The following is a 15,244-nucleotide window of genomic DNA, read 5'->3' on the forward strand; positions in this document are numbered from 1 at the left end:
ATTGGGTTTCCAATTTTTCCTGAATCTCAATGACCTGCTTTCGTGTCCCTATTCTAAATTCTATTTCTGACATTTCAGTAATTTCAGTTTGCTTAAGGACCCTTGATGATAAACTAGTATGGTCATTTGGATGAAAGAAGATACTCTGGCTTTTTGGGTTGCCAGAGTTCTTGTGCCGATTCTTTCTTATCTGTGTGGGCTGGTGTTCCTTTAACTGCAGTGTAATTTGAGTATAGCCAGTAGACTTCCTTTCTGGATGTTTTGAGAGGGCCAGGGCTTCGCGGGGCCTTTAATTGTAGCTGAATTCTTACCCTTGGCTTCACAGTGGGGTTATGTCAGCAAAGTATTTTTAATGTTGGAGGTGGGGCTATGATTCGGTAGATGGCTCTTAAAGCATATTGGTCCCTAGGTAGGGACCAATTGTTCAACCGCATGGCTTCTCTGTATTTCCTCACAGTTATAGCTGTGCTCTCTTGCAGTGCTCTGAAAGTATGGGCTCCTTTCCCACTCATGTGCTGGCTGCAGATCTCAGCTTGGCACTCCTGGGCTGCCTACTGCGGCTCTGGGGTGAGCTCAGGCTTTATGTTCTCTCCTCAACTCAGAGACAGCATGGTAAGGGACCTCGGCACTGGTGGCAGAGGGCCTTTTACATGTCTCTTGAAGCTCTACCTCAGAGAGCTGCAGAGTCACTGTCAATCAGTGTGACTGGCCCGGGGTGGGGTGGCTGCACTGTGGACCCAGGGGGGCCCTGCCTGGTGACAAGCAGGTGGGGTAGGAGGCTTATAGGGGAGACAGACTGGCCTTTTCTCCTTAGGGCAATAGCAGCTTGCTAGAGGTATGGTTAAAGCACTCAGGATCTTTGCTCCTTTCCCAGTCTGAGGGCAGCAAAGGCGGCACCACTGCAGAGGCAGTGGCAGAGGGTGTCTGGGAGCTCCACCTCAGAGAAATGTGGAGCCTCTGCTAGGAGAATGTTCAGCCGGGGGGGTGGGCTGGCTGTGCTGCTGGCCCAAACTGGGGGCTCTGCTTGGTCAACAGTAGGGATTTAAGTGCCCACGGGGAGGAGAGACTGGTCTCCTCTCCTTATGGTGACTATGGTGTGCTGGAAGCTTGAGTGAAGCCCTTAGGCTCTTTGTTTCTTCCCCAGACCAAGGGCTGCAGAGGCAGAAGTGCTGCTGTGGCAGTAGCAGAGGAGCTGTCCGTTGCCTCTGGGAGCCCCTCCCAGGGGGAACACAGAGCCACCACCACTGAGTGTGCTCAGCCGGGAGTGGTACAGCTGATCTGCCGTCCTGTGCTATGGGTCCTGCCTGGTAGAGAGTGAGGGGTAGGAGCTCACAGGGAGGAGAGACTATGCTCCTCTCTGCATGATGGCTGTGGTGTGCTGGAGGTGCCAGAGCAGTGATCACGCCCTTTGTTCCTTCCTCAGCCCAAAGGGGCTTAGAGTGGTACCACTGCAGCTGCAATGTCAGAGGGGCTGTAGGTTGTCTCTGGGATTTCCTCCTCAAAGAAATGCAGAGCCACCTCCTATGGAAGTGCTCGCACGGGGAAGGGTAGTTCTGGTGGAATCCCAGGTGGAGAGGCCTTGTCCAGTGAGGAGAAGCAGGAATGGAGACCCATGTGGAAAATAGTCTGGCTGCTTTTCTGCGGGGCAGCTGTGCTGTGCTGAGGGTCTACACCAGTCTCTCACCACCATGCACCATGTTGAGGGCAACAGTAGTGAGGGCTGCAGGGCAGCAAAACTAGCAGCCTACCTCTCCCTCTGGGAGCTCCATCCTACGGAAGTGCAGAGTCCTATAGGCCCAAGAGCCCAGGCAGGGCTGGTGTGGCCATGCTAGGGTCCCAGACCAGTGGGCCTTATCCTGGGAGGTACAGTCCGTGGCTGCTCAGCCCCGTGGATTTGGCCGCTTTTCTGGGAGTATGCGAGGGACCCTGACTTTCCCTGTTGCCAGAGTTGCAGCTGCGAATGCCACAATGCCTGGGGATCCAAGGCCCTTAGCACTTCGTGTGTGCCTGAGTGGCAGCTCTGCCGAGACTCCATATGGCTCTCCACGTCAGTCGGGCAGCCCCATGGGGGCATTCACAGGGGCTCTCCTGAGCTCAGAGTTCCAAAGGTCCATAGCAGAAGTGTGGGTCTCCGGGACTCAACCACTCACCATTTCCCACAGTGGGGGGACCTCCCCTGTCTCCGTGCCTCTCCCAACGGGTGCTTGCTCGTCCTTTCCTGGTCCTCTAATTCTCCGTGAGCTGTGTTGTTTCCTTGATGAATTCCAATGTGTCCATCTGGATGGTCCAGTTGAAGAGCTAATGTTTATCAGCTACTCTTTCCCCGCTCCGTGACAGCAATGCACACTGGCTGCTTCTTGGCCCTCCCCATCCTGTATTTTTTTTTTTAAATTAACTTTTTACCTCTACCTTCTTTTATTTTTATTTATTTTTTATTGCTTGTTCTAGGACTAAGACTATGCATTCTTATAAAAGTCAATTTAACATCGGTATTATAACACTTCATCCTGCACACTTGATGCTTAGTGCTTACCTCTGTAATAACATTATAGCAACGCAATTCCATTTACCCATCACCCCTTTCTTTGTGCTATTATTACCATATCGTCTACTTATAAGGCCTATCTTATAATGATGTTATTTTTTCTTGCTATAAATAGGTAATTGTCTTTAATGAAATTACAAGAAGAATAAAAACAATTTATATTTACCAACTGATTTATCTTTTTCAACAGGTTTTTTTTCCCCCCTTTCCTCCAGATTCAACTTTTTATTTGGTTTCACCTTCCTTTAGTCTGAAGAATTTCCTTTGGCATTCTTATAGTGCAAATGCGCTGAGCATGGATTCCATTGCTTTCCTACCTAAAAACCCTTTGTTTCATACCTATTTTTTGAAGTATACTTTTGGAAGGTGTATAAATCTTGGATGATTTCTTATCTGTCTTTTTTATTTCAGAACTTTAAACATGTCTTTTCATTTTCTCTGTCTCTCATTGGTTTCTACTGAAAAGTTGATCATGTTTTTTATCATTGTTTCTCTACATGCAATGTGTGTTTTCTCTTGCTGGCTTTAAAGTGTTCTCTATAGCTTTGGTTTACAGCAACTGGATTATAATGTGCCTACATGTGGTTTACTCTGTGTGTCTTTTAAAAATTATCTCAGCAATGTTTTGTAGTTTTCAGTGTACAGGCTTTACCCATTTTTTTTGTTAGACTTATTCCCTAAGTAATGTATATTTTAGGGTATTGCAAATGTTATTTTAAGGTATCAATTTCTGATTGTTCATTGCCAGTATGTAGAAATACAATAGACTTTTGTAGTAGAATACAGTTGATTTTTGTATATTGGTCCATTCTATAACCTTTTAAAATCCACGGATTACTTTTTATAAGAAATTTTTGAAGATTTTATTCTGTTTCATATATCATGTTAGATTGTTAATTATAATTTTTGGTTTATTTGGTCATTGCTTTAGAATATATCTTATTTAATTTTAACTTACACTATCTTCAAATGATAGTATACTACATCATGTGTAGAAGATGTATAATAATATACTTTCATTTTTGTTCTCCTTTCCTTAAAGTAATTGTATACATTTTACTTACATACGCTTTATATATACTATAATATATTTGTATTATTTTTGTTTAAACAGTTAATTATTGTTTAAATAAATTTAAATGAGGCTGGGCATGGTGGCTCATGCCTGTAATCCCAGCACTTTGGGAGGCTGAGGTGGGTGGATCACCTGAGGTCAGGAGTTCGGGACCAGCCTGACCAACATGGTGAAACCCTGTCTCTACTAAAAATACAAAAATTAGCCGGTTGTGGTGGCAGGTGCCCATAATCCCAGCTACTCAGGAGGCTGAGACAGGAGAATCGCTTAAACCCAGGAGGTGGAGGTTGCAGTGAGCTGAGATCATGCCACTGCACCCCAGCCTGGGTGACAGAGTGAGACTCCATCTAAAAAAAAAAAAATAAAAATAAATGATAAGAATCTGATATATTTACCTATATAGTTACAATCTCTAGTGTTCTTCATTTTTTTTTTTGCTTCTACCTGGCATAATTTTTTTTCTGTCTGAAAAACTTTTATCCTTTGTAGTGCATGTCTGAAAACTCCGCTCTTGTATGTCTGAAAATGTTTTTATTCCACCTTTTTTATGAAAGATATTTATTTTCCTCAATATAGAATTTAAGTTTAAGTGTCCTCCTCTGCCCTATTGCTTTAAAGATGTGGCTCCACAGTCTTCTTTCCTGCCTTGTTCCTGATGAGAAACCTGCTATCAACATTATCTTTGCTTCTCTGTATCAAATATTTATTTTTCTCTCTGGCTACTTAGAATTTTTTTTCTTTATCATCAGTTTTCAGATATTTAATTATGATATTCTCTTGGGTAGTTTTCTCATGTTTCTTGTGGTTGGGATTCATTGAGATGCTTTGATCTGGGGGTTTCTTGTTTTCATCAGATTTGTGTAATTTTTAGCCATTAGATTTTCAAGTACTTATTTTCCCCCTTTCTCTACATTGTTCCATAGCTCTCTAGTGTACTCTAAGTTTTTTTTTAAACAAATCTTTCTTTCTGTATTTTATTTCAGGTAAATTTCTATTTATAGGTCTCCAAATTCATTATTTTTTCTTCTGCAATGCCTAAACTCCTAACCTAATGCATTGTCTTTTTTCATCTCAAACATTGTAGTTTTTGTCTTTATAAATTTAGCCTGGATCTTCAAAAAATCTTTCACATGCATAATTTTTCAGATGAATACAGTTAGTATAATAATTTTAATGATCTTGCCTACTAATTCTAAACATTGGTATCACCTCTAGGTTGATTTAGGGAGAACTGATAAATTTACTTCTAATTATGGGTCAGGTTTTTCGATTTTTTGCATGTCTGGTTGTCTTATATGCTAGACATTGTGAATTTTACCTTGTTGGATGGTCCATATTTTTGCACTTCTGTACATATTGTTGAGCTTCATTTTGAGAGTAAGTTAAATTACTTGGAAATAGTTGGATTATTTCTTTATTTTTCCTTGTCTATTGTTTTTCTTTTAATTTAATTTTAAGTTCCAGGATAAATGTTCAGGACTTGCAGATTTGCTGCGTAGGTAAACATGTGTTGTGGTGGTTTGCTGCACCTATCAAACCATCACCTAGATATTAAGTCCCACATGCATTAGCTATTTATCCTGATGCTCTCCCTACCCCACCACCCTGACCAGCCCCAGTGTGTGTTGTTCCCCTCCCTGTGTCCATGTGTTCTCATTGTTCAGCTCCCACTTATAAGTAAGAACATGTAGTGTTTGGTTTTCTTTTCCTGTGTTAGTTAGGATAATGGCTTCCAGCTTCATCTATGTCCCTGCAAAGGACATTATCTCATTCCTTTTGATGGCTGCATAGTATTCTGTGGTGTGTGTGTGTGTACCACATTTTCTTTATCCAGTCTATCAGTGATGGGCATTTGGGTTGATTCCATGTCTTTGCTATTGTGAATAGTGCTGCAGTGAACACACAGGTGCATGTATCTTTATAATTTATTTATATTCCTTTGGGTGTATACCCAGTAATGGGATTGCTGGGTCAAATGGAATTTCTGGTTTTAGGTCTTTGAGGTTTCACCACAATGTCTGCCACATGGTTGAATTAATTTATATTCCTACCAACAGTGTAAAAGTATTCCTATTTCTCCACAGCCTTGCTGGCATCTGTTGTTTCTTGACTTTTTAATAATTGCCATTCTGAGATGGTATCTCAAAATAATAAGAGCCATTAATGAAAAATCCATAGCCAATATCATATTGAATGGGCTGGAAGTATTCCCCTTGGAAACTGGCACAAGACAAGGATGCCCTCTCTCACCATTCCTATTCAACATAGTATTGGAAGTTCTGGCCAGGACAATCAGGTAAGAGAAAGAAACAAATGTATTCAAATAGGAAGAGAGGAAGTCAAACTGTCTCCATTTGCTGATGACATGATCTTATATCTAGAAAACCCCATTGTCTCAGCCCAAAGCTTCTTAAGCCAATAAACAACTTCAGCAAAGTCTCAGGATACAAAATCAACGTGCAAAAATCACAAGTATTAATATACACCAACAATAGAAAAGCAGAGAGCCAAATCATGAATGAACTCCCATTCACAATGCTACAAATAGAATAAAATATCTAGGAATACAGCTAACAAGGAAAGTGAAGGACCTCCTCAAGGAGAACTGCAAACCACTGCTCAAGAAAATCAGAAAGGACACAAGCAGATGGAAAAAAAACATTCCATGCTCATGGATAGGAAGAATCAATATCATGAAAATGGCCATACTGCCCAAAGTAATTTGTAGATTCAATGCTATCCCCATTAAACTGCCACTGACATTATTCACAAAATTAGAAAAATCTACCTTAAAATTTATATGGATTATTTCAAATCTGGTGATTGTTGCTGATATGGATAGGCTTTGCATCCCTGCCCAAATCTCATCCTGAATTGTATCCTCGTAATCCCCATAATCTCCATGTGTCAAGGGAGAGACCAGGTGGAGATAATTGAATCACAGGGGCAGTTTCCCCCATGCTGTTCTCATGATAGTGAGTGAGTTCTCATGAGATCTGATGGTTTTATAAGGGGCACTTCATGCTTCACTCAGCACTTCTTCTTCCTGCTGCCTTGTGAATAACCTGTCTTGCTTCCCCTTCCCCTTCTGCCATAATTGTAAGTTTCCTGAGGTCTCCCCAGCCATGCTGAACTGTTAGTAAATTACCCAGTCTCAGGTAGTTCTTTATAGCAGTATGAAAATGGACTAATACAGTAGCTCTTTCTGTTATTATAATAATAATTATTATGTAATTATTAGAAATGTTGACAGCACATTTTGCAAACTAGATCTCTTTCCTGAACCCTGCTTCTTTTACCTCTGTACAATGAGCATGTAGCTTCCTATGTCAGTATGCCTCCAGCAGTAATGTGATGTCTGTGTGCAGTTGGTAAAATAAATTTTGCATGATTCTACTCAAAAGTTCTTTTTTACTTCACACCCAATTCACCTGTTGCCACGATATCCTCACAGTTTTTAGGTTTAACTAATTACTACACCAGTCTGTGGCAAAGCTTTTCAGATAAGGTGCTAGAGTCCCAGCTGCCTTAAAGAAGAATTGCTAATGAAGTCTTGGGATGAATAAAATATCATGTCTTCCATCACCCCTTTATAGGATGTCCAGGATTACTTGTACTTTGAAAACGGCTATCATTCTTTAATGAAAACTTGTTAACATTTAGATTATCGTTTTGTGTTCTATGAAGTAACCATGCTGGCAGGCTACAAAGGGAAATTGGTATTAAAGACATAGAACAGTCCTCCTGCCTGGAATGCATAACTTGTTTTCATTTGGTTCATAGGAAGTACCGACTGAAACAAAAAAATATCCAACTGCTCCAATGAGCCCAGAATACTTCTGTCCTAAAAAGTGCATTTGATCCTCAAACTGATGATGTGTGTTGTTTCTAGGTTTACAGCGCACTAAAATCGGAGCCATAGAATTTACTGAAAATTATGTTAAAACAAGTGATACAGGGTCTTGCTACTCAAAGTTTGTTGCACAGATAAGCAACACCAGCATCAGCTTGTTAGGAATCTGGGCAAAGCCCAGATTTTCTGAACCAGAAGCTGAATTTTAATAGTGCTGCCAGCTAATTTGCAGGGGTGTTAAAATTTGAGAAGGGTCAGTCTACAACAATTGTTTCCAAATTTAGCTGAATATGACAATCACCTGAGTTTATTTTAAAACTACATATTCTCAGGGCCTGTTGGAAATTATAGTTATGTGGACCCTAACCCTGAGGATACTTTTTTGATGGATTCTGAAAGTTTGAAAACTACAAGTAAGAGCTACTTAAGAAACAGTGAGCCGGCTACCGTGAAATGTGCAAAAATTTAGCAAAAAAATACAAATTGAAGTGATTTTTATTGCTCGGTTAAGACTGTTTTTGTGTGTATGTCTGTGTGTCTGCATATATGCATGTGTGTACATGTATGTGTATATGCATGGATATATATAGCATATACATATATTTGTATGTATATATGTAATATAGGTAAGTGTTCACATATATTTATATACAGTACAAACATCAATGCATGAATATGTATTATGTTATATACATGAGCATATGTTTAGCTATTAGTGCTTATGAATAATACAACAGCAATATCTAATACTTATTGAGAGTCTACTATGTATATGCCAAGCACTATTTAAAGCCCATTTACTAACTTATTTCATTACCACGACAGTTAGTAATTATCATTCTAAATATATGTATATTTAGATACACATAAATATATATTACATGTTTTATAAAAATACGTAATATATCTGTACATATAAATTTATAAGCATATATAATATATACATATGTATATATGTTATACATATTTGTTATACTAGAATCAAGTCCAAATGTTAAGTGATTTTAATTTATGCCAACAGTAGTGGCCCATTCCTGTTTTTATTTCTGATATTAAAAAAGCGAGTTACAGTTACATTTTTAAATCCTGGCAAAAGGATTTTTATACCTGAAAAATCTGCACTTTTTCATATTCAAACACACACATAATGCAAAATGCAGCTTATGTAATGACAAGGCTGGTTGCAGGTGATATGGGGAGCCATTCCATGGGTTCCAAATTACAAATTCTTGCACTAACTTCTGAGATCCTTAAGGGAAGAAGGTGTCCTTATTGATATTTTTACTTCTGGTTCCCGATACAGTGTCTAGCACAGTGGGAGCACCCCATCACTAGCTGTTATATTGATCATGTAACTTTTTATTTATTTATTTATTTGAGATGGAGTCTTGCTCTGTCACCCAGGCTGAAGTGCAGTGGCATGATCTCGGCTCACTGCAAGCTCCACCTCCTGGGTTCATGCCATTCTCCTGCCTCAGCCTCCCGAGCAGCTGGGACTACAGGTGCCCACCACCACGCCCGGCTAATTTTTTTTTTTTGTATTTTTAGCAGAGACGGGGTTTTACCGTGTTAGCCAGGATGGTCTCGATCTCCTGACCTTGTGTTCCACCCGCCTCGGCCTCCCAGAGTGCTGGGATGACAGGCGTGAGCCACCATGCCCAGCCAATCATATAAGTTTTTAATAGTCAGCAATTTAGTTCTTGATTTTCGCGTTCATTGAATGAGAGAAAAATGTCAATACTAGCGAGAATAATTATTGCGGAATTTGGATGTATACTATAAAACAAGTCCCCAACAGTGCTTCTTGCACTTCAGTGTGCACAAGAATCATTTGGGATTCTTGTTTAATGCAGATTTTGATTCAGTAGTTCTGGAGTGGGGCCCAAGATCCTCTATTTCTAGTAATTCCCCAGGGGATGCTGTTTACGCTGGTCCAAGGATCAGCATACCCTGAGGTGCAAAATAATAGAAGACACATGAGGAAAAGAAAGGAGCTTTGGTTCACATCCCAGCTTCTGCATTACTAACTTCACAACCTCTGTTAATTTCACTCATTGAGTGCATATTTATTGAGCACTTACTATCCAACATGCAATACTCCAGGCCTAGAGATAGAGTAGTGGACAAGATCAATGCTATCTTGTTCCTATTGGATCTAGTTATCTAATTACGTACACTTTAATAATAGAATCTTTTCTCAAAAGCTTGTTGGCAATGAAATGAGCTTATGTAAATAAACCACCCAGCCCCAGCACAATGCCTGGCACATAGTAGGTGTTCCATATATTACTTGTTTTGAGGACATAAGCTCAGATACCCTCATATCGTTTCTGTATGCAAGCTCTTCAGGGCTAGCCTTGATGTTGGCAATATGATAACCAGCTGGAAATCAATGAAGGACAGTAAATCAAGGTTCTTATGAATAATACATTAGGTTAATATTATGCAGTATAATGGGGAGCTGACTATATATAATTTAAAGAGGCTGAATGACTTTTTGGAGTAAATTCTTGGTCATGAATCAAAAGTCATGATCTCTAATCTTTAGTTTTTCGCTGAAGTTTTTTGAATTTCTAGACAGATCCTCATAATTTACACTCCGCTTCCTATAAAATAAGGGAGTATGGAATTAACTCATGTGGAAATTGACTGTTAAAAGACTTAATAATTCAATTCAACAAATATTTATTGAGTGTCTATAATAAAGTATTCACTATTGAGGACAAAACTTGGAAGTAATAAGTGAATATTCAAAGAACTTTGACATTATCAGGAAAACAAGTTGCATTTGTTCATCTGTTTTATTCATTTGCTCACTCAATGCATACTTATTTATTTATTTATTTATTTATTTATTTATTTATTTATTTTTGAGATAGAGTCTCGCTCTGTCTCTCAGGCTGGAGTGCAGTGACGTGATATCAGCTCACTGCAACCTCCACCTCCCGGGTTCAAGCAATTCTCCTGCCTCAGCCTCCCAAGTAGCTGGGATTACAGGCATGCGCCACCAGGCCTGGCTAGTTTTGTATTTTCAGTAGAGACAGGGTTTCTCCATGTTGGTCAGGCTGGTCTCCAACGCCCAACTTCAGGTGATCTGCCTGCCTTGGCCTCCCAAAGTGCTGGGATTACAGGCGTGAGCCACTGTGCCTGGCCTCAATGCATACTTATTAAGTGCAATCAAGAAGGAACAAAGATGACAGTTCTCGATCTTGAGGGGGCACTAAAAATAGATGCAAACAAATTACACAAAACTGTTATGGGGTGAAATGGACAGTCATATGAGGAAATGGCAAAAAGAGAGTCACAGATAACAAGAATTCCAGAATTTTAAAATTTATGGAGAAAAGAAACATCTGCATATATTTGAATGTTTAGCAACAGATATTTATATCACTGGAGTGTACTTAAGGCTAATTATTAAGATTTGGTCAGGTTGGATGATGATGGAAAACATTATTGAAGAGAAAAACAGTAGAACTTGTTTCCAATGATACTGATTACTTGCTATGCACCAAGGACCATAAGAGCAAGTACATTTTGTCAAGGGAGAATTTCCTATCCAACAGCAAAGGCAGGTAAATAAATTAAAATAAATTATACTAGATACCCAAGTGGAGCTATGTATGTACAAAGTGATTACAGAGAACAGAGGTGGAAGGATCAGAGCATAGAGGTGGAAGGATTAAATTCTGTAGAAATGGGTGATTTTTTTTGAGGGGTGGGAGTTTGATGATTTAGAGAACTCAGACACTTCTTGAGAAGGTTGTGATTTACAGTTCAAATAGGAGTTTTCCAGGTGGAAGAGAGGGGCACTCCAGACAGAGGAATCAGCATGAGGAGCAACATGGACACGTGAAATATTCACTGTCTTCAGGAACTGTAGTCTGCTGTTGCTGAAACCTAAAGAGTGAGGCAGGGATTGATGAGGGAAGAAACCAGGGTGATGGCTACAGAGCAGTTTTGAAAGGGCCCAAAGAGCTTGGTCTCTGAAAGGGAAATGTTGCGGCACGAGGAAATAGGACTAACTGAAGAAAAAGGTTTGCATGAGACAGAACTGTGGTTTTCTCTCAGGTCACGTTCCCTAGAAGCTGATCCTGAGATGAAGATCCGTGAGAAAGTCACTTAGAGGAGCTGTTCCCGGGAGAAACTGGTAAGGAAGTGAGGAAAGCAGAATAGCAACTGGAGGGGGTCTAATCCCACAGAGGTGGCCTCAGCCTGATCTTGCAAGGGGTTGGGGATTGTGGACTATGCCTCAGAGTCATCCCAGCCTCAGACAAAGACGCTGGGCTTCCAGAGTCTTGCACCAGTCAGTCACTGGCTAAAGGCTGCCCCTGGAGAGACAGAAAACATTTCTCATTCTCTGCTTTAGAGGGCCAAGTGGCTCCAGAAGGCAAGAGCAGTTTTCAGAAAGAGACACAAGGGCAGCCATTTGTAGTTATAAAAGCACACTGGAGCTGGGAGGGCAGGAGAGATGAAGAAAAATGCTAGGGAAAGTAAGTGGTTAATATTTTACAAATCTTATCCTAAACTCGAAAGAGAGCAAGCAGCAAGGGTATTTTCCTCTATTTTACCCATTTTCTACATTTTATCCTCATTCCTTTCATTTCAGTTAATATCTGTAAGTGTCAATCTAAGATGCACATTGCAATCTCTTGGGAGAGCTTCAAAACTGTACTAATTTCTATGTCTCATTTCAGACCAATCAAATCAGAATATCTAGAGGTGGGATTCAGGTATTAGTATTCTTTAAGCTTCATACATTATCCCAATGTGGATCAAATGGAGTGGGGACAATGGTGCTGTGGATTTTTATTGCTTAGAAATGCTGTGATGTGGCCAGGTGCGGTGGCTCCCGCCTGTAATTCCAGCACTTTGGGAGGCCGAGGCGGGCGGATCACGAGGTCAGGAGTTCGAGACCAGCCTGACCAACATGGTGAAACCTTGCCTCTACCAAAAATACAAAAATTAGCTGGGTGTGGTAGTGCATGCCTGTAATCCCAGCTACTCAGGAGGCTGAGGCAGGAGAATCCCTTGAACCCGAGAGGTGGAGGCTACAGTGAGCTGAAATGGCGCCATTGCACTCCAGCCTGGGTGATAGAGTGAGACGCCATCTCAAAATAGTAATGATAAAAAAAGAAATGCTGTGATGTGAATACTAGATACAACAGTCAATGGAAAAGGACCGACACATCACTCTAACTCCGAGAACGGTTATACCGGCTACAGAACTGCAGTGCCTTTCAAGTAGACTCCCAATATGTTTCCAAATGAAGTCCCATCTGAGAGCAAGTGTCTCCAAGATACATTTTTATTTTAAGCTGTATCCCTTGATCTGAATAATATATTTTGTACCCATTTAATGGTATATAATAACATATTAAAGAGCTCTTCAAAAGATGAAACAGATTTAAATTACTTTAGATTATTTATATTACTAAAATTAAGTGTTTATGGGCCAGGGAAGTCACTATGTTCTGTATTTTGTGTTTGGTTATTACCATGGGGAAAATGGCTTTTTATTGTAGAATATACCTTAATAAAGTCATATAATGCAGTGATTAGAACCACAAGCTGTGAGTCAGACATATCCAGGCCCCAGTCTACCGTCTGTAGCCAGAGTCCTTATTCCTTCCTCGGTTCCTTATTCTGTCCTTGGCTGGTTTGCTCTTTTACCAAAAGGAAATAGACATTTCTACCTCATAGAATTGCTGGGAGGATTAAATGTGATAAGTAGATTAATAGGGCATTTGACATACAGTGAATGCTCAATGAATGGCTGCTATTATTGTTGTTTTAATTTAATTTTCCCACTGTAGTTCATATAAATAAACAAATAAACATCCTTTAAAGAGTAGTGGAAGTTTCTTTTTTTTTCCCCTCAAGGGGAAAAAAGGCACACAGTCCTTCCTTCTGAATGCCTGAAAGCCCTCTTAGTTGTACCTCTGAATTTGTAGCCCCTGGATGCATCTTTTAAGCAAAGGACATATGCGTGTTTTGTGTATGCACCAAAAACTCATATCCATGAATTTCTTATGTCGACTGTAATCTGCAAATGACAATCTGTTTCTGGGACTCCAGATTGTGTTCAACATTGATCGATAATTATCACATTTCAGAGTTGGGTGCTCAGTGTCAAGTTGCTAAAAGTCTGACAGACATATTTCATGCCAGGCTCATTTGTCATCTCTGATAAGTAGAAAGTACAGAGTTTTCCCAAAGTAGTCAGCGCCACACTCTGCTCTGCAAGATCCCTTCACTCTGATGTATGCTCCAAGATTAATTTTCCATCCCAAGTGCTCTTGGATACAGCCACAAGCCTGATTCTCTTCTCATTAATATTTGGTGGCATACATGCTGCCAGCTTCGTGGTGAATAAGTGGTAATGATTATTCCGGGTCAGGTGTGGACTTCAGTAGCTGCTGTGTCTAAATAGGAAGGTCCGTGTTTGGGAAAGAAACATGCTCATTGGGCAAGAATGAGATAATATAGTAATAAGTTCTGCATTAATTTTGAAAATCATAAAATATCCAGTATAATTTGAAGGTCAGGGACTGTGTGTTACTAGAATTTTTATATACATTATTTGCTTTTCTCTCAGCATCCTTAAATATACACTATCAGTTCCATTTCACAGATTAGTAAACTGAGGATAAAAAGGTATCTTCCTTAAATTCACCTGAATAATAATAAGTGGTGGAGTCAGGATTTCAGTGCATGTTTCTCAAAATCTATAGCTAGATTCAGATTTTCCACTGAACCACGCTGTACCTCAACTCATGTCTTCAATGTCTCTTTCTGTGAAAAATCTTTTATTCAATCAAATATGAGCTTGTTTTTACCCTATCATCTCTTCCTATGTAATTTCCCAGAGAAAAACTTAAAAAAAAATCTGTAGTCAGCACCTTCACTTCTAACTTCCACCCAAAGAGTATTACTTTCTGACCTTGATTGGTAATTTGATTGGTTATAAAATTCTATAATCAATTTGCCTGATTATAGAATTCTGAGTTCAATATCTTTTCCCCTCAGAACATTGAGGATTGGACTCAGCCTTGAGATGTAGAATGTTTTTTTGTTTTTTTCTTTTGTTTGCGATTTTGTTTGGTGGTTTGTCTTTCCAGTAAATATTTCATAATCATCTTCTTCATTACCATTCTGAGTGTATTATATATTTCTTTCTACTTGATACTTTAAATTGTCCTTTCAGGCTGAGGGCTTATACCACATTTTTCTTCATCTAAGGATTTTATTCTATTATTCTTTGATTATATTCTATCCCTCATTATTTCAGTTCTCTACCTTTTCTAACTCTTATTAGTTGAATTCTGGGCCTCTTGGATCTTTTTCTTCATGTTTTAAGCTTTTCTCTTTTATTTTGATCTTTTTTCCTCTTAGTTCTCTCATGTAGAAAACTTGTTCAACTTTATCTAGCTTTTTCTAGCTCATTAATATGGCTCTGAACTCTACTCTTTTTTATTTCTCAGTCTCAGAATTGTTTATTTCCATGTCATATTTTTAATTCAAAATCTCTTACCTTAAAAAAAGTTGTGATTGCTCTTGTTATGTAGCAGCACATTCTTTATTGATGGATGCAATATTTCTTCTGAGATAAATGGATGAAAGTTACTCAAGGGCAGAGCATCCGTCTTATGCTTTTCCTTTGTACCCAGCCCTTGAGCCTCTCTACCACTTCTCTCTCAGGCTCCAACACTCTCATCAGGAGGATTTCCCAAAGCAGTTCACCACTCAGAAAGCAGTCTATGTACGGCCA

Source organism: Pan paniscus, chromosome 21, assembly GCF_029289425.2.
Source record: "Pan paniscus chromosome 21, NHGRI_mPanPan1-v2.0_pri, whole genome shotgun sequence".
Taxonomy (NCBI): domain Eukaryota; kingdom Metazoa; phylum Chordata; class Mammalia; order Primates; family Hominidae; genus Pan; species Pan paniscus.